The sequence below is a fragment of the Pecten maximus genome, chromosome 11 (assembly GCF_902652985.1).
Source record: "Pecten maximus chromosome 11, xPecMax1.1, whole genome shotgun sequence".
NCBI classification, from domain to species: Eukaryota; Metazoa; Mollusca; class Bivalvia; order Pectinida; family Pectinidae; genus Pecten; species Pecten maximus.
The window spans coordinates 6,720,668-6,745,833 of record NC_047025.1 but is presented as its reverse complement, the minus strand read 5'-3'; positions in this window follow the sequence as shown (position 1 = coordinate 6,745,833).

Here is a 25,166-nt window from a genome sequence, read left to right as displayed (position 1 = left end):
ATGGCATACAAGTTGTAACTCTACTTCGTTGTTTGCTCAGAAAAAAACACAAATACAAAATTTATCTTTAGAAGTCATATCGATTACATCACAGACGGTAAATACTGCTTGTATTTATCATTGGCGTAAAATGTAACGAACTGTGCGCAATCAAAACGAAGGGGGTCACGTGACTTACTTTTTATGCAGTCACACTAATCTCTGATCGGGACCTCTTGTCCGGATAATAAGCGAAATGGGTAAGATGCAAATAAACATTATCTAAAACGATGATGTAAATTACTCTATAGGCACATAAATACAATTATATCATTGTGTTTCAGAACACACGTTTAGTAATGCGTAGCATACAATGCAAGTTAATTCTCTTTTGTTGTTTGCACAATAAGATACCATGTGCAGTTGTGGGATTGCACAACGCACCAACAACAGTGTGCGTACAATGTACATCATGCAAACAACGTCGTGCTGACACGTGTGGACCAAGTACGCACACATGTGTGTATGGTAAAAGGAAACCATTTATTATGAACACCGAATTTTAATTTAGCCCCCCCAAAATGTCTCCAAATGTGCTATACACACAAGGGAAGGTATAATTACACAATGACATGGACTGTATCTGATCCCTGTGGATACCGTCGGACAAAGGACAATTCATTAACAGAAAGAAAAAAAAAAGTTCAGATTCTAAAAAAAAAAATTATTGGATCGCACTTGAACTACAATATCAGAGATAATCCTTTGACATTCGATCTACTTAAAGGTAGCACGGTGTCGGCGGTAGCAGAGTTTTGAAGGATCTCTTTGTAATTTGAATGTACTCGTTTCTCTTACTCTGTTACAACCATTTCAAACATTTAAGGCTTCGGGTTTTTGTGCAATTTGATGGTCTCAGCGGGGTCATCCTCCGATAGAATATCATTAACCGATTTATCATCTTCATAATTCATATATCTCTTATCAGTTGATATGGCTATTTTTGACATCGAGAGATGTTATAGAATGTTTTGCAATCTAATACTAATATCAGCTTTTTTTCTATCCTATCCATTATTGGTGTTTGGGTGGTGTGTTATGATATATGGAACCTCTCTGTCTGATAGCCCGTTAGGTGGTCATTTATACGACTCCAGGGAATTACAATCCGTATTTTCTTCCCACAGCGGTTGGTTTTGCTTTTAGAAGTCTGTCAGAGCTGGGAGATCTGACATTAGCCAAAGTTACGTATCTTCTATAGTGGGAATATGGATGCTAATCCATTGATATTATTTTCTGTCGTGTCCCAGGTGGGAAACCCAAAACATAATTCAGAACGGAGTTGTCTTTAAACCATCTACCACTTTACCTCACATGTGCATAGTAATATATTTATCCAAGTACTCCTCATTCTTTATCTTTGACGAGGATCCGTGCGATTCATCAAGTATCTGGCCTGGCATTTATTTCTTCTTATCGGGACCAATAGAGAAGTTTTCACCAGGCTTTACCTAATTGGTTCTGACTTAGCCGGACCGTGATACTGCCCTATAACATAAAGCTGGGGAATCTTATCGGAGTGAAGGCCATGCAAAGCTAGATTCCGTATTCCACAGTGATTAGATGTTATTTTATAATATAACCGGAACTGTCTCTATTTTTGGTTATAACTCACGCCTTGTTAGATACTCATAAAATGAGTATAGGACATTGTTGCATGACGTCATTACTTAATTCGTCGATATGTCTGTAGTTGTTTGGACGAAGTGGCAGAGTTCCTCTGATCTACTATATGAATTGTGACCTCAACAACGAATTAGAGCGACAAGAGGGAAACTGAGATTTAAGATTTGACACAAGTTAACGCTATGCTCGTGATATAGAGTAAAGCGATTTTAATTTTGTACTAAATATATATATATATATATTAAATTCTTTTGAATTAAATAGAGTAATGCTAAAACTTGCCACACTTTTTTTTTTTTTTTTTATCTTATATGATTTTTTCTAAATCATTTGGTCAAGTGGAAAATATTTTAATACCCCCGCCCTCTTTTTTTGCAAACCCCATATGAACCAGTAATATCCCCTATAATCCTTGGGTTGACTGTTTGCAGAGTTCGGGCAGGGGTGGGAGGTTGGGGAGGGGGTTGGAGGAGCGGGCAATTAGGATAAGAATGGTATGAGAGGTTATCGAGTGATATTGATTATACTTACCAGAAAGAATACAAATGGAACACGTTTAATTAAACAAAGCTATTTATAAATTGGCATATTGGGAGTGCAATTTGAAACCTGTTGCTCTAGATCTGTTTTGGTTCGCTGGCCGGTGATAGACATTTTGGCAAGCAGAAGAAACATACGGCTTCTTTCTTACAGTGATACGGCTTGATGTTACAGGGACGGCTCGGCCTACTGATATATCGAATTTCCATTCAAACGCCACGACTATGTACAAGTTCTTTTTCTCATGAAACAGTACTAATGATGATTGGGTACACAGAAATTACCCCGTTATATGCACTTACGTAACAGATAGTCTGTTTATTCGGGTTTTTACAATCCATACAGCAATTAACCATTTAGTGTCATCAGTTTCTGTTTCCTAAAATAATCCAGTACTCTAGTAAATGGTACACCAATTACAACTAACTTAAATGTCAATTATGGCGTCCAATTGGTTAAATACCTATGTTGTGACTGGTCGATAATTATTAGAACACTTTCAGTTTTCAAACAATTGTTTATTGTACATGCCTTGATTACACTGTGTATTGTACATATATCACATTCACATGACGTAGTTTAATACATTAAATGTAAAAAAAAAAAAATTCAGGAAAATGTCATAAATATTTTGTAATGAAATAAGATAATTTATAAGCCATTGCGAAATTTTGTAGAACATGGTTAGCTCCCTTGCTGAGCCACCAGTCCTATATACATTTATGTATAGCACCGGACAAGGATCTAGGGATTTTTTTTTTTTTTTTTTTTTTAGATTTGTAGATTGTAAATGTCTTTCTCCATATTTCTTCTTAAATCACATTTAGTACGAGCAAGCAATAACTGGCAGACCTTATATAATATATCTCGGCATTTGGTCTCCACTGTGAATAACACAGTCTATAAGAGTATCGTCCATTATCTTGTTCAAATGTCGTAATATAAATGAGATTTTTTTGAACTCTATATCGCATGCCTGACCTTTCGAATATTTATTGCGACAAGTCATCCTCTCTCGAGATTATCCCCTGTCATATTGAACATGCAACGTTCATATTTAAACATTCAGCACCTGCACGTGTGCGTGCGAGAAAATATTAGTTCTCGAGTTAAGTCTTATGTATGGAAATGTTACTTGGCACGAGAAGAAATCATAAGCCAAGTCGGATACATTCCACCATTAACAGTAGAGTTCCTGCATCAATTTTATCCTTCTTTCCCTGTTGACTCCGAGCCGGAACAGTCACAAGTCAGACTCCCGTCGTGGTAGGGGAGTGAAGTTACGTTTAGTCAGGTTTAGTAGGCCTGTAGTTCAGGATAACCTCTACGGCAGACATTTAATTACGTATAAACAAGCGAACGCATAGTGTGACGTTGGTAGCGATCTACGGCCAAACATACTCGCCCCGCCATCTGGTGGACCTCCACGATTCTCTATCTATTAAGAAACCCTAATCGGTTTTGCGGGTTGGTCGTTTGTCTATGAATGTGCCTTTATTGTTCAGATATTTGTCGACTATAAGCTACTGGATTTTGATACCGATTGTAAATTAATGACTAAGAACCAGTTGCTTCTTTTGCTGCAAGTTGACAAATTCTGGCTCGTACTGACAGGATTATGCATCATTGACGTCACTTCCGTTTCATTTATTTGACATACAGGGCATCATTTGTCTTTTGTCGTAAATAATTCTATTGATTTCACGTTATTTATCCGTGCACACCAAGGATTCCGTCCAATTTAAAACCTTTTTTGTGGTATAGTGTACAGGACAATTTAACAAGGACAAAACAAGTATATCTGGAATTCGGAAAGCTTTTTCATTCTAGTGTGTTTAATTTTAAGTGTTGCTGTGATAGACAAATATCGGTTGATATAAGTCATGAACTGTCTGACATATACCGTTGTTGATATGGATTACGAAATCATAGATAACGGCACATTTGCCTGATAAAGTTTCATCCTAATCATCGTAATGGGACAATTCAACGTTATAATCTTCGGCTAATGACAATGTTTTAGCATCAAATTTTATTTTGAGAGTGTAATTTTATTATTATCTTTCTATATATATATATATTGGTATCCATGTTCAATTAATCTTGAAACATATTCCGCGAGATGATTAAAAATTTCTCTTATCAGCATCAAAACGTTTCATTGGATATGTTTAAACAATACTGATATAACTTATTGAAATACAACTCTCTGTAGGGCTGTGAAATGTCAATAAAGTGCTGCCCTAGAAACGCGTAGAAAAATTCCCAGCCGGTACATCGTTGGAAAGATATCGAGTATTGCATTTATATGAAATACATGGTCGACGATGGATTTATGACATTTTATCGAATGGATTATATCTACGCAAACCGTTTAATGTATGGTCAAGCGAGGTCAATGGTGTCCGCACCTTGGGGATTCATGACAAGGTAAGGAACAAGAGCTTCAGGTTACATTCTGGATTCCGCATATTGTCTAATTCATCTGTATTGTAACAACGTTAACACATGAAGATTGTACATTGCTTGGTTGTCTGAATGTGGCAGCATTTGTATCAATACATGTACTTTCGCTTGTTTGTATACATATGCCGTGCACATATGTATTGTGGTACAAAACAATGATAATCTTCATTTGTGTACAGAACTAAGTGTACCATAGTATAAATGTTTCATTTATGTACATAAAAAATATAGCGGGACAACTAGTTTAAATTTCCTACGTTGGCGTACCAAACACGTGAGTATATTGTAGAATACAAAGGTAGAAACGAAAATATATTAATCGTGGTATTTATTAAGTTTTGTTGTCTGTGTTCAGCACAATAGTAAACCGTGATATTGTTTCATCAGTCACTCGTGTATTCAGCCATTTTGGATCCTCAATGAAGTCGGTCGTGATTGCGTTCTCTGGACATTCAAACTGGCTACATGTAGGATAATGGAAAATTCTTCACGTCTTATTTAATTCTTCACATATCATTTGATTCTTCACATTTCATTTGATTCTCCACATCTCATTTGATTCTCCACATTTCATTTGATTCTTCACATTTCATTTGATTCTCCACATCTCATTTGATTCTTCACATTTCATTTGATTCTCCACATCTTATTTGATTCTCCACATTTCATTTGATTCTTCACATTTCATTTGATTCTTCACATTTCATTTGATTCTCCACATCTTATTTGATTCTTCACATCTCATTTGAAATGGGAAGCTCTTAGTGTTATAGCTATGCAAGAGGGCTTCGACCTGTGTAACTTAATCTGAATGAAATAAAGCAAAATGATTTATATAGATTACTAAATACAGTTGTCTAAATGAAATTCTATTAAGTGATCCCCAAATATATAATTTTGTAGACAATGATGGAGTTGCTTAAGATAATGTAGGTTGGCTGAGTTCGGCGTTTCACGTTGTCGTGATATCAAAAACGCCAACGAAACAAAGGTAATCGCCATTGAGACAATAATGTCTCGATGTCTCGTCGTTGCACTGGTGCATTTGCGTCCCATCGACCCGAAATTGGTAGATGGCCAAAATAGAATTACTCCGGACACTACTGTCCCCTGTTTAAATATATGTGTAGGGTGTCTTGAATATTTATCAAGAAAACTATGATGTATAGCTTACTATTTATCAATGGTTTATGAGAATATTTTTCTTCTTTTGTGTGTGCGTGTATTTGTTCGCTGCTGATGGTTAAACTATCGCATTCAATCAACCTATGGCGTCATTGAATGTTGATATTCTAAAACAAAGTATAAAATTCCTTGAAACATAAAAAGGCAATTCCAGATAAACGGATAAAAAAGGTATAATGCAATAATATGATAAAATGTATTCATTTTGTCTGGCTTCTCGAGTCAAATCAGCCAATATGAACCAACTACAGAAGGATACTGAATAGACGCACGGACTCAACTAAATAAATGTCATACTTCTCCGCATGTGGGAATTGTAAAAAGGATCGCTACGCACCAACAGACAAAAAAAAAAAAAAAAAAAAGGGGGGGGGGGGGGGGGGGGAGTTGAAAGACGCGTAATAGCAAGATCTGCCATAACATCTATTTCTATTTTTATGAAAATACAAAATTAACTGAGCATTATCATTTAAAATGACTAACCTATGATGTCCGTATTGAAAGCAACATTGATATCCGACTTTGTTTTATTCACAGCGTAGAGCGTAAGAGTAGGAAGCAATTCCCTTGGTTTGATGATATGCTTCCGGATCGTTTTCACACACAGTATAACAACTAGCCATTGACGATGGGATCACGTTGACAAGTGATTGTGGTTCAACGACCTACATGCGTTTGCGGAAACAAATATTCCTTTTGTTATTCCTATCACAACGTTTGTATTATAAAAACCCCAACTATGTCTTCAATTTAAATTAGTGTAAGAAATGAAGGCAATATTTTATGCTCTAAACCTAATAGTAAATTCTTAAAAAAGTAACAATGAGAACTAATTGATGAAAAGTGGTAATGCATTCATTAACCATACAGCCGTGACCAAACTAGACTGAACAGTCGACTTGAAAACAAAACGGACGGGAAATGCAAAATTGTTGAGGGTAAAGCACCATCGATTCTATATTTTTACATTTCTTTCCACCTAATTTGAGCAAACTTCAAATGTCAAAATCCAATATGGCCGCATGTTAGCATGCTGCAATGAAACTTAAAATTATTTAGATCTGACATAACGTCCTATCTTACAACGAGAAAGCAAATAAAAGAAAAAAAAAACAATCCAAACTAGAGAAGATTGTCTGGTAGAATAATGTCGTAATGCAAGTGATGTGCTTAGTAATTGAAACACGCCAAAGGCTGTGAACTAGCGGTGGTAATTGCTGCTTAAGATCTCAATATCCGTGCATGTGTTTAATTAGTAGTTTAGTCTGATCAGTTATCTGTGACATGTCTGTCGAGTTAATCACGTGATTTAAAGGGTCACGCAACGACAACAAAAGGACACACATTAATTTTCTTCCGGGTTCGGGCAAACCTTTACCAAACTCATAGGTCATTGAGGTGCCTGCAGTCCATGCAGCCGGTGGTTTTTCATAATAGCAAATCCTGCTGTATGCCATTTATAGGAAGGAGTTTGGTTTGTGTTTATTTAACGTCCTATTAAAAGCAAGGGTCATTTAAGGACGTGCCAGGTTTTGGAGGTGGAGGAAAACCGGAGTACCCGGAGAAAAACCACCGGAAGAGTATTGACACTAGTGCAAGAAATCTTTACCTAAAATAAGCAGTAGTTTAGCTGCATGCATAATATGAACATCCAAAGATCAATTATCTTATTAATATGATGTATTGAAGGCCGGTTAGACCTAGCTGAAAACATCTATGAATTTGCTGTAGAAACGTCTACTGACAGATGATGTCACAAGCTTCTCCACAGAATACTGACAAATCAGTCCATTGTTTCATCTGAATTTTTTTTCTTTTTTTTCTGAACATGATATTTCACGCTCCTGGTTTATTAACCGTGATCAAATTTTAAATACTTTTGAAAGGTGGTTTAATTTTTCTTCCAACAGAATAGGATAATATTGATTATCCACTGATCTTACCGGCCACACTTTGATACCATTGATCTGTAATTCAGTGAATGGTTGTAAAATCAATCACCCATAAAATGTCAACCGTATCATAAACACAGCAGCCCATGTATAAGTTACTATGTAAAAAGTTTGTTCCAAATACATGCATAATATATCTTTTTTTTTTTTTTTTTTTTTAAATCGTGATGAATTGCTCGCCTGATGAAAGTATCGACGTTGGTGTTCTGAAACACACAAACGTCCCTTGCTATGATTTTGAAATGCTGTATCAATATACTGAATATTGTATAATAGTACTTTGAAATGCTGAAGCACATGCTTGAATTTGGTTGAAACAGAACCACAACTCTTACTTAAAATCGACAAAACGGGGACTAAATATGAGGAAAATGAATTTTTGCCTCCACTGTAATAAAACTTTCCTTGAATTTTTCCATGACAAGTGCTGATCCCCCTCCCTTTTTCAAATCAATTTTTTATTTGACATGTTTCTTCCATGTTGTAGAGCTCTGTTTGCTGCATTGTCTCATTCTAAACGCGTGTACCAAATAAAAACCAGCAAGACAAATGTGTGGTGATAAATTGGCTCACTTTTTTAGGAGTGGCCGCAATTATTTTTTTTTATTTTCATTCTTTTATGTTGATAATGGTAATTGAAAAGATTTTGATTATTAATAGTATTTCTTTGAATTCTTTGTATGAATAACACCTTATACAGCAAAGGTGAGCGGAAGATAGATTAGTCCGCCAAATGACAATATATAATTGATATATATATATTGTCATCCGCCACCCGATATATGCCTGGAGATCATTGAAAGTGGTAGAGCAAGAGTCAATAAGCGTCGATTTCATATCGCACAATGCAGTAATACTTATGATATTCACAATGGTCTTCATCAACCTCGAAACCTTGTGTTGGTAGTTTTCAAGAATCTGGCAATTATATGAGTTATATCATTTGTTTTTAGAGCTCGGAATGCGGGATATTTGTAAGTGTATTAGACATTTGGATTACGTGTTACCATTCCGGTCAGTGAAAGCTAATGACGCGCGAGAGAAACTGTATCTGTGCCTTCCCTGGTCAATTACATGTCGTGTGTTACACAACCAGGCGCCGTATCCGATGGCTGATTCTGTCGAGATCCCCTGCGTAATTACTCGTCCTTAGTTCGCCATTTTTCGACAACTAACGTCAGTCAACCCAGATATATATATATATAAATATTTGACATTCACATGATTCTTACTGTAAATTCAACTTCCGGTTATGTTATGTGTATCTTTGTCAGTGATAATATCTCTACTGGGAACGATGGTAATTCTGTAATTGTTGGCCTGATTCCACTTCCGGTGAATGGGCCAGCCTGATGATTATACTTCCGTTAGCAGATCGATCGTGTAGATCGATAGTTTTGAAACAATTCTTTTCTTTCTCAGAATAACATATGGATTTGATAAGAAAGAAAATTCGGTCATAAAGTTATATACAATCATATTACAATTTGGCAAACTTAACCAGAAAGGATGTTGGCACAGAATCGTACGGAATGACACATTCATCAATTGTGACGTGAAAAAGTTCAGATACGATCATGGGTGAGCGCTAATTATTCATGAAAGCTTTTAAAATCATCAATCAAATTATCATGCTTGAGGAAATTATGAAAAATGAATTATTGTATAGCATGACTTTAAGACAACAATTGAAACATATATAGGATTACCATTCACGTAAATCAAAATTGACATAAAAAGTAGAAAAGTAATATAACATGCTGTCTTCCTTAATTTGTTTGTTTGGATCTAGGATGGTAGAGAATGCATCAAATGCACGAACACGTGTCTATTTTATCTCGATACCACTATGAAAACAAATAGTGACGTAAATGGAATTGGTGGTTCAGACACAAGAGACAAAGATATTACCCAGCAGAGCGGCCGCGGTGGCCGAGTGGTTAAGGTGTCCCGACACTTTATCACTAGCCCTCCACCTCTGGGTTGCGAGTTCGAAACCTACGTGGGGCAGTTGCCAGGTACTGACCGTAGGCCGGTGGTTTTTCTCCGGGTACTCCGGCTTTCCTCCACCTCCAAACCTGGCACGTCCTTAAATGACCCTGGCTGTTAATAGGACGTTAAACAAAACAAAACAAAACAAAACCCAGCAGAGCTTATCGCCCATCAAACTCAACGAATTGTACAAGACACTGCCCAGTGCTACTATCTTAAGCACTTTTTAGAGGAATGCACTGTATATTTGAGAGATTCTTTCTACGTTTATAAATCATTTTGGTCACGAAAGAGAATAGCGGGCTGTAAAAAAAAACAAATGACAGATCATAGGAATCACAAAGCCCATTAAAGCAAAATACCGATGTGTACACTAAATCTTGATTCTTACTCAAATTCATTTAAACGAATGCGTAGTCCGAACAAAATATATCATTAAAAAAATAACAAAACAACACCACATGTTTATAAGCGTAATTTGTTTTATCCTCGATAGCTATGTAAATATATGTCAAATACAAGCAATGTCATTTTTTTAAAAGCAAGAGCCGAGTTCATGTCCATTAAACTATCAAGTATACCATCTAAGTTATCGATATGCGATTCAACAGTTGTGAAATACACACGCATTCTATTATTGATTATTATTACACGTTTCGGAATGATGGCACGTTCTGCCCTTATCCCTGTGAATAGTGTCAACCGCTCAGGATTTACACTCGCTTTGATTATCTTTCAAAATTATTCCATATCAACAAATAACCAAATTGATGTGAATATCGAAACATCCTCATTATAATTTTAACATTAGTTTCTCCTCATTTTGATTTTTCTGTCTCTTATCCTAGCAACTCTAAAGACAAAACGGCAGCGTTGTTTAGTTTTACATGCATTAATCTGTGTTATATGCACACATATATAATATTATATGTATCACTAAATTCACATTTTAAGTGTTTTCATGCATATGCAATTTACTTAAAATTCTTCGAGATGAATTGGTAACTTGACGAAATGCCAGAATAATAGATAAGTGACACATGGTGCTTTATCGTAGGTCTGGTTTGGATGACGGACGATTATAATACCATATTTTCTCTGGGTTAATGTTACGTATAATAAGATCGACTAATACAGCTGATCACAAAATGAGTTGTGTCAATTTTAATTAGCAGACATATGTATCAGGTCTACAGTTTTTCCTGTTCCCCAACTCTCCTGACTCCTTGCTGTGTACTTACCACTTAATATTGCGTATAAACAATGCCGACATGTTTATCTCTTCTCTCAGACGTCCGATCTTGATCTTGATCCTATAACGAAACCTATGCCCAGCTACACGGCACATTGCCATACAAATGTATTTATATAATGAATAACACGCGGTATTCACGCTATTATAATCATTACCAAAAATATGCATAAATAATTTTATTTGTTTCGAGCTATAACTGTCAAACGTAAATGATAGGTCTAATATACTATGGCCGTAAAACTTGTTATAGGGGTGTATTGAGGATTTTAAAGAAACTACTGATAGAGTGTGCGCTAGTTAGGTCTGATAGAGGGTCGATGCTGTATAACCTCAGCTGAAAGATTATGCTTTCATCTCCCCCAACTCCCTCTTGGTGATAGAACATAGATAAAGATTTCTCTTATCCTGGACAGAGATATCCGCAGTTTTACCGAGGTGAAATTTCTCACCCTAGGGAAAAGACAAGCTACACGTGCTCTTCGAACGTGCTCTTGTTCTCGATAGGGTGACGTCACTATGACCTGACCCGGAACGTTTGAGTGTTAAATATCAGTATTATTCACAAAAGAAATAAAAATAAGTATTAATTACATTAGTTAACTGAGTGCTTGGTGTTCTGTTTGGAAAGCTAATCGGAACTAAATGTATGAAATAAACATCGTAAGGTGTAGAGCGTCTGCTGCAGCCTTATCACAATAGTTATCCGCCGTCCACGTGTTGTTGTTTACATACATTTGGATTTGGTTCACACCACGATTGGAAAACAGGGTAAGATCATTATAATCATTCACCCGTTTTTGGATGGGATAGGGGGATCTCAACCCTCGAGGGGAGATTATTAAGTTATTAAGAATTTAACCCCCCCCCCCCCCCCCCCCCCCCCCCCCCCCCCCCCTCGGGTTGAGATCACCCTATCTCACACCAAAAGAAGGGGTGAAATATTCTATTAATCTCCACCTTAGAACTATGTGGAAATGTTCTTGTATTTCACAGGTTTAAGCTTACACGTATTTAGCACGTAGCTAGCATGTATAATATCTTAACATATATATCATATGTCACAAATATATTACGTCACTTAATTGTCTCGGTGGTGAAAAATGCATAGTATGAGTCGAAATTTAACAGGGGAGTTGTTTCGCTTCTTGACAATCAGAGGTTTGTGATTCCATAATTTTACTTTTTTCATGTTTTATTGAAACCCAGTATATGTGTTATCGCAATTCTTGATCTTCTTAATAATACCGATATGATAAGGATATGGAAATGATATTATCTTCTGTAACGGCGAGAGAAGTGAGTATACGAGATGCTTTATATATGTGACCAGGGAAATATGGTAATTTGACTGTTTGATAGTAAATGCATAGTGCTGTTTTGACAATATATAAAGGAAATAAAAGAAAATGGAAGAAACTGAAATAAAATGAATACGGAGGGAATCTACCTATTTTTCTATACTGCATTCATTCGGACATATACACGTATAAAGCTCAAGTTACGTAATGACATCCGTAAATCAGAAGATGAAGGTCAAGTCGAATTGTTCAAAAAGTATCTTTAAGCTATATAAATGGAAGTATTCCTGGCCTTAAAATTTTGTTATTTGGAGGTTAGCATTTTTGCAATATTGACAACATTCGATATTTGCTGGACACCCTGACAATACCTATTGTTATTTTGGAGGTTAGCATTTTTGCAATATTGACAACATTCGATATTCGCTGGACACCCTGACAATACATGTAGATTAATTATCTTAATGATAAACAGCCCTTCTCGAATCTAGGTGCCTGTTATTATTTTGTAATGTATCGACGTTTTACATATGTATCCAGCACAACAGACATTGTAGACATTTATTCTTTCGGAATCTATCAAGTCAACCGGACGTTTGATACGCGTTCCAGGTGGATGATATCTCTAGTTGCTATGGCCAGCTTCGGAACAAGGAAGTACTCGGGGACGAGCTTAATGGATGATGCTGATGTAGCAACGTTATCGTTTGATAGGAGGCCAACCCCGACGCGTGCACACCCATAAACTATGAGTTTTCCTCTGAATAACTCAATAATACGTAAAACATTGTCGACCCCAGTTGTGTAGCAATATGATCTGTGGAATAGGTACGCACGTAAGGTTAGTATAAACATTTTATATCACGATTTCTTTCTTAAGTTACGTATATTATTTTATTTGACTGCTTTTAATGTTTTTGTATAAAAGTGATATTGTCTATAATGTTAGAAATCATTTATAAATGAGCAATGGATTTATATTGTAGCAACAGGGATCTATGATTTACTAAGACCTTAATTCTATCGTATGTTGTTAAAAATAGATAGTGAGACTAAATGTTTTAATGCTTAAACCTGATGTGACATTTTTTGCGAAAGAGGAGATCGCCCTCATTGATAAAGCGTTATGTATACAACGTCAGTGTTAAACGGCAGGTACAGATTCTTTCAAAAACAATAACATTTATATTAAAATTATACAACAACACAAGACTAGATGTATTTTTGTATCGTTTTTAGTGGCTGCATCACCACTAAAGACCACCTATTTCGCTAACGGAATTGGAAAAGATGTAAATTGATATTAGTGGTATGGCTTTCCTCCGAATAGTACACTGCTCATTAGGGTTAACGTCACTTAATTCCTTATGAATGCATTACAATATAGCTCAGTATTTTTAAGCAAATGATTGCGTTAACAAAAAAAAATAAAGTAAAACAGTCAGATTATTTTGATAACGTTATGCAACTGTACGTGTCGACAAAATCCTTCATACTTATTGCAATGTTTGTAGAATTATAATAGGTGTTTCAAGACGGTTTTTGTTCATACATAGCAGTAATTAGTATAACTAGTCAGTATCAAGCAGTATCTATTTCTACCAGGTGGGATTTAATATCACGAAATCCTATGTGTACTGCGCATGCCTATTGCTGTTGTTTCTTGCTGCCCGCCATGTTGGCAAAAACCGAAAACCATGTGCTCCGTGTTTGTTCCTGTATATGTGAAGCCATATCTACATGATAGTTCACTATTCTCGGATGAAGGTTTCTGGAAGGAATTCCATCCCAAAACTCAAGTTATATTAGATATGTTTGTATTCAGTGAGAGCTGTTTATCTGTCTGGTGTGTAATTAAATTTATTACATGGAATGGGTTTTTTATTGCCAGGCCTTCGTTTGAATCAAAATACTATTATATTGTAATTTGATGAGTTTGAGGAATTTTTCAAACACGTATACAAATGAACTGTTACTATTAGTAGCTAGGACATTAGCATTCTGGTGAGTGTGTTTGCTTGTGTTAACTGTAATTATACCGAATGTGAAAACGTTTACTTTTCATGTAGATACTATGGCGCCTTGAAGGTCAATGGGCTGTACTTATCAATTTAAATGAGCATGATATGTATGAGAGTAAGAAGAGATCAATAAAGTTTTAGTTGCTGGTGCTTATCTCATATTGTCTGAGTTATAGACTCTCTCTATATATATACAATGACCTAAGGTAGAAATCGCTCTTTGGATTCAGTGTACCCATTCCATAGTATAAACTTAACGGACTTTTCCTTTTCACAATGAAAACAACCTATGTATGGTACCTCCAAGTATACACTGCATCAAATCTGCATATTTTTTTTTGTTTGAAATACATCCAGAACACTGGCAACTGTGACATGCGCAAGGTGTACATGAATTATTTTTGTTAGATTAAGTTGTGGACTAAGGTACTACGAAGAAAAAATGTGAAAATATTGCATCATTTTCGAGATATGCAGGAATGTCATTTGCCTTGAAAAGTGACCTATCTAGTTGTTACGTCACAAGTGTGTTATGTCCGCCATATGGTGTACATGTATAAACCAACAAGAACAAATATTACCCTGTAATATGATCAGTTATGACTGTATTTAAATATTATGCATATAACTATGTTATACTGAAAAGCTTGGTCGTTGGATAAATAGTTTTATATTAATGAATTGATGATTGGAAAAGTACTGGACAATTAATTGCAAGTGCTTAGACTTAAGTTACGCATTTTGACCAGACCTCGAACGGGTCTAAAGTCCAATTGACCATTGACCACGCATTCCATTTTCGATTTTCAGTCCACAAGACGACTGATTCCTCCATCTTTGTTATAATGGAGTATTTGGAGACTTTTCTATCTTTGATGATTCAACTCTCAAACAAGCGGTGTGTAATAAAAATCTGAGCTGATATGTCGTAACAGCAGGTCACAAATATACCGCCTCAAAGTAAACATAGACATGCCTAAAATGTTAGCATCTTTCGAATAACTGTTATCGTGAAATATACATAGCAGTATTACGAATATGAAAGAAAAGAAAACCATGCACATATATCTGACATGATTTGACAAAAATGCAATAACTCAAATCACGGACTTTGATATTCATACACATCCCCTGCCCCTTATAAAATCACCTCAATGTCTAACTCGAAAATATCTATTGATTTTCTTTGTGAAAGAGAAGTTGAGATATTATAGCATAGATCTACGACACACAAATAGCAATATCAGAAATCTATACTATAATGTCTTGTCCTTACAGATCTGCATCCGCCAACATACTCGTAGCGGCAAAATATGTTTTCACAGTAAATCTTCACACGAAACAGCATCAGTCATTGTCAACTACCAGAATTCAAATTAAACAGCAGAAACCTGTGAAATAAGTGGGACTAGGCTTAATCTGGCCATGCTGGCTCAATGTGGCTCTCACAATTGTGACGTCACAAAACAGAATCAATTTATAGCTACGAACAGTGCTGATTGGCTACTGACAGATAGGTAAAAAAAAGCAGTTTAAACGTATAACTCTGTTAAGCGATTTTGCCTTGCAATGCTGCTCCGTCACATAATAGAGATGAACGGTTATTTAAGACGACGTTACCTCAGTTCTCAAGTTTAATACCGTGCTATGACAGCAGACAGAATGACGAATAACATCAGACATTCTATGCATAAAATTTACACAATCGCCAAACCTATTTTGACACCACGAGTCTGATATTCCTGCCCTCGTCTTGTACCTCCCAAAATTACCAACCGTCACTTTCAATTACTCTCCTTGTCTGCCCAAGCATTGACGTCATAGCCTCAAATTGAGCGTTTACAGCTGTGATGGAGACCATGAATACTGTCCCTATAGGTCAGACATGCCAGAGTCAGTCGAATTGATATTTGATAATCCCAACATGAGTATCGAATATGGGATACATAGGAAACCATAACAGACTTTTCACGATGACAGAATAATAGACAGGGAAAGATGTGAAATATATGTGGCATGGACAGGACATTTCAGTGAACGTGAACTATAAAATGACACCTAAGTTAGCAACATCAGAAAAGGTGCTATCCATAATTAAATTGTTTATACATTATAAAAACAAGACATTTATTGATCTAAATAATCGACATTGTCTATGCTTTCCTAATATCATCTGTCTTCTATTTTTCCAGTTTTAATCTTCCTAAAAATATAAACAACAACAATAACAACAAAATATTGCCGACGAATAAATTTCAGATTTCAGACTGGAATATCAGTGTCATCAGATGTATACGAAATTAGACAAGATCTATAATAAAACATCGCATGCAAACATGAATGATTTATCTGGAGCCTTCTGGAGAAATGTTTTGCCAATTTTGTTGTGACACGATCTTGGTTCTGCTTGACTGCTCATGGTGTCAGAAGGCAGAACATCCGTGTAAGTGCAGTAATTATGATCTTTTGAAATTTGATCTGGCCTTGTGACGAAGGGTTACTGATCGCTTGGCAACCTTAAACTGACATATTTCTCGTGTCGTCATTGCTCACAGAAAAAAAATAGTTTTGAGGTGTGTTACTAGCTCATATAAACGATTAATTTAGATGGAGTTTTAAATGCAAATCACAACTGATAAAAAATGTCATTAGCATAGGTACTATCTTAATTTCATATTTAATGTTTGAAAACCAAATCTACTCGGAAGTGAGATTTACATGATATATGCAGATGTATGGGATTCAAATATGACAAATGGAAGCATGGTTTTTATTCTGATCCATTTGATGATTCAAACTAATTTGAAGTTATCTGGTTTAATCAATGTTTAACGGGCATTTAAACCTTTCATGTAATACTGCAAGAATATATATATGTATAATGTGAGACGAAAGGAAATTGGTATCAGAAATTGAAACGTCAATCGATAGATTATATTGTTTTCTTTGTTGATGGACATCGTCTGATATATTTCCTCTGTCGACGAAGATCTATCGGCACTCTCATAAACTGTGAGTTTTATGGGTCCATATATTTTGTAACTATTTAACCCTGCTTCGGAAAATACAATATCAGATCGATATGTATTAAGTTAAATAACATATGCTTCCTGGACCGCTTGACATTTCCGCTGACGACGACTTCCGTTGCGTAGAATTATGGGTAATCATTTATGACAATTATTGTAATCTTCTCAGTCGTACCCTGACTGCTCGTGTTCTATAAGGCCGTTATTGACCGCACCACGCGCTGCTGAAATAGTTCGCCCACACACAATTGGATAGTTATCTCGTGTCGCCTTTCACCAAGAACACAATTTTAACTTTAAAGTATATTCATTTCAACACATGTGTTTCAATTTAAAATTATAGATTTTTCGGTGAAATATATTCCCATTATTCACAATAGCTATCTGATTTTATCTGTGTATACATTATCATGACACAGTATTTCAATTTCCAGTCTGGATGCCTCTTGCCATTCTCATATATTCCTTGCTGTATACATGTTAGATATGTTCGCGAACTATACAAGAAGACAGCCTGAAACAAAACAGATGTATCATTCCTGTGGGTTTAAGATAATGGCGGATATGACAGTTGTTCTCAACAGTTGTGCTTGACATAATCATTCATTCCATTTCAACCTTATGTTGTACGATTGTACAAAAGTATGCTTTATTGAAATATAACATCGAAACATACATCACCAACTAGTATATATATTTCATTCTAATATGTACTTTTATCGATTCGAAGACAAATATAAAATCGCCATTAGCAAAAATAAATGCAATTAGTTACATCGATGATATTATACTTAGGTTGTATTGATTCCAATGACATTAAGGTTTACGGTGTTAATTTAACTTCAGTTGGGCCTGAACAAGGTTATGTTCACAGATTAAACCTCAGACAGGAAGTAACGAAGCTTGTCACAACAGCCGCTGTATAATCAATTCGTCTGTGGACCTGAAGCCGGACCCTGTAGATGGAACCCGTTATGTCATTCCGCAAACTCCTAGACAAGTTTATCTCCGCGTTATTGCAATGACTTCTTCCAAGTCATCAATTTCCACCTGTTCATTTCCAGAGAGTTGTTGTTATTAGCTTGTTGCAAAGAACGGATTCTTTGAGGTATTACGCCTTATATTACAATTTTATACAAGCAAAACGAAAAATTATTTATAACTTTGATATGCATTCAGCCATGTTTTATCTTAAAATGTCTATCATGATGGACTGCTAGGCAGGTTTCCTTCTGAGGGTGAATGTACTGAATTTCATATGTCAAGCTTCTGACTTATTTACCATTACAATTGTAGTTTCATGTTATTGATATGTATACAGTATCAATATTAAGTTAAATGAAATAATTTATACTGAATTGTTCACGTGGTATTCGCCTCATGTCACGCGCCTAGCATCCAACTTTAGCTTTTAACATTTATACTGCTTAAATACTCCGTAGTTGATCAATGAGGGGGTCCAAGGCATGAAGAGAGGTCATCAAATTACTCATTCAGCTTATCGCAAGTCTGTTTTGATCGTACTTACCGGTATACGCTGTAGCTGTCACAGTACAGTTTAAACACCGCCTTGTCGGGGCGTTGTTAATTGCTTCTGACAAGGCGAGTGAAGCTTTTCACGTTTCACTTTAACATAACAACAGGTTTCTTCTATGAAGCAGAAGACGCTTATCATTTCGGAACACTCTATGCCACTCTGTGCTATTTTCTATGTACATTTCAGAAGGGCCTTCATGAAAATCCATATTTCGTTTGTGTTTGTTTTGTTTTATCGATTTTGAGTAATAAGTACGGTGTTAATTTATGTAAATATTATCTATTGTTTTGAACAGTTTGGTTGATAAAATGATGAAACTAATGAACGCATGTCTGTGTATAATCATTTATAAAATGAAACAATATAGGAAATACAGTTACCTCAAAATATAAATATATAAAATATCTGGGAAAATATGAAAGATTGGTTAAAAAGACACATCCTCATGATGAACGTCAGATCCAAGCTTACCAGGTATCGATCTGTACTTTTTATGAAACTCCTTTAAACATTGGTTAACACTCTATATATTCTTATACACTCTGGTAAGATGTCTTATTGGTTTTGTGATATGCGTTTAGACTGTGATATTTTTGTAATTTTTTTTTTTTTTTGGGGGGGGGGGGGGGGGGGGGGGGGGGGTTCTATTAACGTTGCAAACACATTTCTCAAATACAAATATTTCCTATTTCTGATACTATCCATCACACTTCAAATTATTACTGGAAACAGGTTATCCCGTCAGTTGATCCCGTTAGTTCACCCTACAAAAGTCATTTATTGTATCACTTTAGTAATAGAGTATCACCTAAAAATGACTTTAAGCATGGAGATTTTTCCGAATGTTGCCATCACGTGATAAAAACACTAATTTCAGTCATGTGATAGTGATCATGGCGACCACGTGTGTTGCAATCACGTAGGAGAAACAATGTGAATTGTCATCGTGAGAAGGAAACAGTGTGGAATGCCATCACGTGACAGCAACAGTGAGGAAAAACAAGCACGTGACAGATGCAGTGTGGAATGCCATCACTTAAAGAAAACAGTGTGGATTGTCATCACGTGAATGATACAGCCTGTATTGCTGTCACGTGACAGAAACAGTGTGGATTGCCATCATGTGACAGACGCAGTGTGGATTATCATCACGTGACAGAAACAGTGTACATTGTCATCACGTGACGGAAACAGTGTGGATTGTCATCACGTGATAGCAACAGAAAGGTGTACAATCACGTGATAGAAACAAAATTTATTGCCATCACGTTAGAGAAGTAGTTTTAAAGGTCATCACGTGGTATAAACATTGTATCACTCTACTTCCTGTACATTTATATAAACTTAAAATGATAGATAAGCCTTCCAATCATATCATAAAAAAGAAAACAAGCCGTATTATGATGCTACTTTATGCTTTATGAAATTACACTCATTATCTGTTATATATGTAACTCTGTTTGCGACGACTACCGAAATTGACAGATGGAATCATGTAAACCTCAGTATTTTATCTCAGTGGTAAAGAGTATCTGAAGCAGCCATCCATACGTTTGATGGAAACCATCAGAGAAAAGTAACAAGATATACAATATATAAAAACAGGGAAAAGGAACACTCGGTGCTATTTTCTATGTACATTGCAGAAGGACCTCCATGAAAATCCATATTTTGTTTGTGTTTGCTTTTGTTTTATCGATTTTGAGTAATAATTACGGTGTTTATTTATGTAAATATTATCTATTGTTTTGAACAATCTGGTTGATAAAATGATAAAACTATTGAACGTATGTCTGTGTATAATCATATATAAAATGAAACAATATAGGAAATACAGTTACCTCTAAATATAAATATATAAAATATCTGGGAAAATATGAAAGATTGGTTAAAAAGACACATCCTCATGATGAACGTCAGATCCAAGCTTACCATGTATCGATCTGTACACTTTATGAAACTCCTTTAAACATTGGCTAACACTCTATATATAAAATTATACTCTCTGGTAAGATGTCGTATTGATTTTGTGATATCCGTTTAGACTGTGATATTTTTTGTATTTTTTGTATTTTTTTTTTCTTTTAATGCTGCTAACACATTTCTTAAATACAAATATTTCCTATTTCTGAAACTATCCATCACACTTCAAATTATTACTGGAAACAGTTTACCCCGTCAGTCGATCCCTTTAGTTCATCCCTACAAAAGTTATTCATTTTATCACTTCAGTAATAGAGTATCACCTAAAAATGACTTTAAGCGTCGAGATTTTTCCGAATATTGCCATCACGTGATAAAAACAAGTAATTCCAGTCATGTGATCACGGCGACCACGTGTGTTGCAATCACATAGGAGAAACAATGTGAATTGTCATCGTGAGAAAGAAACAGTGTGGAATGCCATCACGTGACAGCAACAGTGTGGGAAAACAATCACGTGACAGATGCAGTGTGGAATGCCATCACTTAAAGAAAACAGTGTGGATTGTCATCACGTGAATGATACAGCGTGTATTGCCATCACGTGATAAAAAACACTAATTTCAGTCATGTGATAGTGATCAAGGCGACCAAGTGTGTTGCAATCACGTAGGAGAAACACTGTGAATTGTCATCGTGAGAAGGAAACAGTGTGGAATGCCATCACGTGGCAGCAACAGTGTGGAAAAAACAAGCACGTGACGGAAACAGTGTGGATTGTCATTACGTGATAGCAATAATAAGGTGTACAATCACATGATAGAAACAAAATGTGTTGCCATCACGTCAGAGAAGTAGTTTTAAAGGTCATCTCGTGGTATACACATTGTATCACTCTACTTCTTGAACATTAATATAAATTTTAAATGATATATAAGCCTTCCAATCATATCATAAAAAAGAAAACAAGCCGTTTAATGATGCTACTTTATGCTTTATGAAATTACACACATTATCTGTTATATATGTAACTCTGTTTGCGACGACTACCGAAATTGACAGATGGAATCATGTAAACCTCAGTATTTTATCTCAGTGGTAAAGAGTATCTGAAGCAGCCATCCATACGTTTGATGGAAACCATCAGAGAAAAGTAACAAGATATACAATATATAAAAACAGGAAAAAGGATTGATCAAAGACCGACTGACGTCATCGTTACGTAATGCGATGGAAATAGTGTCGGCTAGAAATGAAGAGCTGGATGAGTATGCCCCAAAATACTTTAGATTCAAATGTTTTTCTAAGATATTCAGACATTTAAGTGAGTAGCACATGGATGAAACTGAAAACAGTGATCCCTAATGATATATGCTATGAGCTTAACAAGGAAGAGAATACCGAAATTTGATGATAGTTTGTCTTTTACATCATAATATTTGCAACGTCAATGGTTTCTAATATTTCAAAATGATCATTTCATGATAGAGTTCATTGTTTTCTTCAATTGCTGACCGAAGGATAGTATCCCTTAACTTGTCAAATATGTGATGCTCACTTTTAAACTTGTTTATAAAAACCTGCAGCGCAATGGAAGGGGTCTTAATAGAGATGTGGCCTTTATATACAGGTTCAGTGACGTTTATATGCGGGAGCCAAATAAGGTTGCCTTTATAGACATGTCTGTGCTGTATTCAGGTGATCTTAAAGATGGGTTTGACTAGATCTCCTATAGAGATTATTGTTTATTAACTGTGTTGAAAAAATGTTTGAATTAATTCTTCTATTAACATCTAACAAGTCATTAGAGTTAACTTAGCGGAATAATTAGTAATTTCTAGTCCATAATAAGCCTGGCTGTCACTCAACTTATAGCTATATGGGTGTTCTGATGTACAAAATAGCCATATGCTGGAAAGAATAGACCAAATTACAATATTGATATTCGTGAAAAGAAAATAAATGATCACGTTTGCTGACCCAAATATGCGAGCGAGTGTTGCTACTCGTTGCTATACAGCATTACCGGGGGCTAATTTTCTCTCTGTTACGTGTCAGGTCAGTGGGAAAAGTCTGGTTATCTTAACAGCAAAATAAACACATATTTCACTGCACGGCATGTTTATAAATAACTGATAATTGTTTACAATTGAAATTAAAATGTAAGCTATTTCCCGTTTGTATATCGTAGATATTATTAAAAATGAAGAATATTTCGTTTAAAAATCAATAATGATATTAATTTTTATCTCTAGATGATGTAAATGCACATATTTGAGCGGTAATCTTATTTAAGCGTTTTTTTTCGCGATGGTTGCATTCCGCTTAATTATGATTGCGCTTATTACAATTTCTATACACTATATGTATATGAAATATATTTGGCGCGTCAGTTCATCAATGCACTAATTTATTAAAATTCTAAATTGGCTAAAATTTGAATGCGCCAAATAAAATACAGTAATCAATTCATATTTTTTGAAAAAAAAATAACAAATTAGATAAATAGTTCAAAGGGATACATATTTTGTAGAAAGATATACCTTTAGGTGCCAATATTGCGGCTTGCAGTATTGCAATCTGTAGTATTGTCATTGAAGTGAATATGGTTGTTAAGAGCGTGAGGAATTGACTATGCTATGCATAGTATGTAAAACACGTCTCTAAGACAACGCTAAATGATGTATTATATTCCTATACTAAGTTACATACTTTACGAGACTAATAACGCTCCGTATCTTAGTATAGACACAACACAAGGATATACTTCTGTCATTGGAGTCCTTTGGGACATTAACATCCCGCCAATAAAGCGTTAGGTCTTACTATCCGCAGAGAGGGACAGTTCTCGTGTACATCTGGTGTGCCTACAAGGCTCTCTACACAGCCTTCTGACATATCCTGATTACACAATTGGCTTTAACTCTATGTAAATCGTAGCACGTATTTCCACATCTGTGAAGTAGACACGAGTGGTGTATATATAATATGCTATATTTATGAAAAGCTTTTCACGTCATGCATTGTTTGGACGTAGTACCGTAACGCCCCTCTAATCAAACAGGGATCTTAGACCAGTGCTTTTGAATCTAAATCACGGATATCTTCGGAATACATTATGGTAAATTCTGTAAAGACCTCCAGCAACGCGCTTGTACTTAATCTCTACAATAGGAACGTGTGATAAACAAACGAAAGACCTTTGCAAACGCCTGGCGTAGTTTGGTTAAATATAATGCTCATTTTCTATATTGACGTTTTGAACAACTATACACAATTATGCCTGGTCAGAATGCAACATGAAATCTAATGTAGTGAACCAAAGTGCCGATACTTACTATTTGCCGAGCATTCTTATCAAGGGATTAAGTAGTAAGCGTGTTTGGCTCGGATCTGGAAGTGTGATTGGTCAATTATTGGCCAAAGCCATAACCGCTTGTATTTCTTTGACGTGCAGACTATCATTATTTGTCTGAGCATTGTAAAACACAAGTGTGATTAACCTCATTGATGACAGTTCTGGAACAAAACATCTCGCCTGCTGCTTGCTGTACGGTTTCCAGTTTCAGTAACAGAAATTTCCAATCAAGTAAGGATATGAAGGGTCGTGATAGTACTTACATCAGTGTTATTTAAATCTAAGATAGCTACTAGACAGCAGTTGGAGAACGAGAACACTGATGAATTCACGGAGAAAAATAGCAATTAATCGTCAACACGGATTTATAATGCAAATCGCAACCTCGGTTAAACTGGATTTAATTTCCAAGGAACGATAAGAGGAGAATTGAGCAAAGAATTTAAATACATAATTCCCATTAGATGTGAAATGATCTATAGATCATCTGTCAGTGTTCAAAAATCTTCCAACAAACAAACCGACAAATGAAATATTATCAAATTCATTATACTCATTGATTTTGGAAAGGTAATTGAAGACAAATTCCAGAGGAAGCGGAAAAGTCCGTCGGCTGTGAGTTGGAACATGCCAAGGATTCATGAGCGTCTGTTGTCAATTACAATGCTTATGTTATAGGAAATTAGGCCAAGCCTTCCAATATATAATTATCAGATAGGTTTTTATGCGATGAAAGAAGCAACGTGTGAAATGCATTCTCATGGGTGTTAAGGACGGATATCGTATATATTCATTACACCTTGTGGATAAATAGCTCAGTGCGTGTGGTAACAATGTCGTTCAAAGAGAGACAAAGGAAGGAATACAGGTATCAGAAACTTATCCGCTCCTCAACTTTCCCGGGTAGGTATCGCTTTGTATCATTTTAACATATGTTGTGATTGG